Source organism: Pongo pygmaeus, chromosome 9, assembly GCF_028885625.2.
Source record: "Pongo pygmaeus isolate AG05252 chromosome 9, NHGRI_mPonPyg2-v2.0_pri, whole genome shotgun sequence".
Taxonomy (NCBI): domain Eukaryota; kingdom Metazoa; phylum Chordata; class Mammalia; order Primates; family Hominidae; genus Pongo; species Pongo pygmaeus.
Genome location: NC_072382.2, coordinates 91115030 through 91117940, shown reverse-complemented (window position 1 = coordinate 91117940; position 2911 = coordinate 91115030). Strand labels below are relative to the sequence as shown.

The 2911-nt window shown below is 58.7% G+C and overlaps 1 pseudogene; it reads left to right on the top strand.

The window, feature by feature from the left end:
• The first annotated feature begins 379 nt into the window (after positions 1-379).
• Positions 380-2911, top strand: LOC129007732 (ankyrin repeat domain-containing protein 33B-like; annotated as a pseudogene).

The following is a 2911-nucleotide window of genomic DNA, read 5'->3' as shown; positions in this document are numbered from 1 at the left end:
AATAAATAATAGTTAATTAATTAGACTTTAATATGTGAAAAGACTTTTCTAAAATTCTTCCATAATAATTGAAGATATAAATTACAATAATTAAAATTTACAAACGAATAAAAGCATTAAAATGAATTGTGACAATTTTAAAAAAAGGTAAAGTTGAAAATTATTTAATTTTTAATCCCAATTATCCGAAAGTGATTTTATCAATGTCCTAAGAAAATTAAAATAAAAACAAACTTAACAATGTAAAAGAAGGGAAGTTTCCGCCGGGCTGGGGGCGGGAGCTAGGGCTTCTCTGGGGACTCAGTAGTGAGAAGCAGGGACCTTGGTGTTCGCCAGGCTTTCTGGGACAGTGCCGCGATCCCCCGCCCACGCCTCCAGCATGGTGCTGCTGGCTGGGACCCGGCCGCAGGGTGGCGGGGCGCGCTGCATGATCCCACCACCACCATCCCCACTCCTAGGCGCACAGGTCGAGGAGGACCGCACTGACTCCAAAGAGTTCCAGGACTTCTCCAGTCTGCCGGACACCCACAGCATCGCCTCTGATGACTCTTTGTACCCTTTCCAGGACGAGGAGGAGCACGGCGTCGAGGGCATGGAGAGCGTCCTGGAGGAGGGCATCCTGGAGGCGTGGGGCAGCTGCAGACGCTGGTGCGGTGTGGGGTGAGCTTTAAGAAGGTGCAGGAGACATACCATAATGGCTGGACCGGCCTTATTGTCGCCTGCTACCACGACTTTGTGGATATACCGTGATGGCCTTAGCTGAGTACCCCCACATTGATGTCAACTGGCAGGACAGGGAGGGGAACGCAGCCCTAATCATAGCTGCACAGGCAGGAGCTGCCTCTGGCCCCATGGGTACAGTTGCCTTAGACACTGGCTCTCAGCCCTGCCCTTCCTGCGTCAGCATCCCCTGGGCTGGTTGGTTCATTTGAGCTTTAACACAGATCTGGTGGAAACACAGGCTGCCAAGCCCTGCCCCTGGAGTCTTTCTTTGAATAGGCCTGGGGTGGGGCCCAAGAATGAGCAGAAGAACAGGTTTCCTGGTGAGGCTGATGCCGCTGGCCCAGGGATCCCACGTTGAGGACAGAGGGCTTTGAGGTTTTCATGGCTGATGATGGCCAGGAACCCTTCTCAGTAGGCATTGAAGACCAGCAGAGTCCCAGACCCCAGGAGAGATGTCGTCAGACGGACACAGAGGCATCACGGAATTAAAGTGAAAATGAAGAAAGGAGCTGAGCATCTGTTTCATGACTTTCCTGCGCTGTTTTACTAAAGAGCCTGCTCTGGCCCAGTCAGGGCACGCTATCATCACCAACTACTTGTTGAACTATGTCCTGGGTCTTGACCTTGAAGGATGCACGCGTTCGGGTTGAAAGCCGCCATGCAGGGTCGAACCGACCGCATCCGAGCCCTGAGCTAGCAGGGGCGGGTGTCCACACGAGGGTCCCCGCCGTGGGATGTCGCCAGAGGAGTGGCCACTTACACGTCCGCCTCATGCAGAGGCTCCTGGAGCGCCCCTGCCAGGAGCGGTTGGGGGAAAAGTACCAGCTTGAGCTGCCTCCGCTCCACGAGAGGGCGCTGAAGCCCGAGGGCTCCAAAAACTGCCTGCAGAGGGGTCAGGGACTGCGAGCTGTCCGCGCTGACGCCGCGCTCCGTGCGGGGCCCAGAGGACCCGGGCGCCCTGGACCCCATGGTCAGGATGACCACGAGCCTCTAACAGCCCCGCCCGTGGCCCTCGCGTGCCAGACCGTGTATCCCGAGAGCACCCTGTGCGTGGGAAGAGGCGGCTGGCGGTGCAGGAAATCCTGGCGGCGCAGGAAATCCTGGCAGCGCAGGAAATTCTGGCGGCGAGGCGTGGGGTCGGTGGGGCGCAGGGGGCGGTGGGGCGCAGGGGGCGGCGGGGCGCAGGGGGCGGCGGGGCGCAGGGGGCGGCAGGCGCAGGGGGCGGGGGAAACGGAGTGCGCAGAGCTGCTCAAGCGGCCTGGCCTAGGGGCGGCGGGCTCCCGGGAGGGCTCCCCAAGAGCCTGCCTCCCACCTGCCCCGCTGCCGGGGTCCTGGGGCTCTGCCGAACCCGCCGCGTGGAAGGCCAGCCTCCTGCCCCTGCAGCGCCTGCGGCGGAGCAGCTGGCGGCCAGGCATGGTGGTGCCCCGGGTCCGCCTCAGCAAGGCACCCGCGCCCACCTTCCAGCCCAAGAGGCCAGCTCGGAAGTGCGACACCAAGTGCGACACAGCGGCCATATGCGGATACCCAGGTGGCCTAACAAGGTGGCCAAGGAGGAGAAACCGGAGGCGGAGGAGGCCGAGAAGAAGCGCCAGGCCAAGGTGCAGGAGAAGCGCCCGCTGCCCTGGTAGAAGAGGACGTGAGAATCCGCGGGTGCTTGACACGGGGTTTGAGGGCAGGGCGAGGCCGCGTGGCTGGGCACCATGGCAGCTCCCGGGACCACCGGGCCGCGTGTATTTCCACGCTGTCTCTCTAGGATGCTCCCAGGAAGGGCCTGGGGGAGCCACATCGATTCGCCTGACACCAGCCACCCTAGCAATCAGTACACCTAGAGGGCATGTTGCCTAAAAGGCTCCCTTTAGAGAACCTCCATTAAGATGTTTTTGAAGATCAATTTATTAGGCCGGAGGCGGTGGCTCACGCCTGTAAACCCAGCACTTTGGGAGGCCAAGGCAGGCGGATGTCCTGTGGTTGGGAGTTTGAGACTAGTGTGACCAACATGGAGAAACCCTGTCTCTACTAAAAATACAAAATTAGCCGAGCATGGTGGCACAACTACTCGGGAGGCTGAGGTAGGAGAATCGCTTGAACCCTGGAGGCAGAGGTGGCAGGCAGCCAAGATCGCGCCGTTGCACTCCGGCCTGGGCAACGAGAGCCAAACTCTGTCTCAATTTAAAAAAATAAATTTATT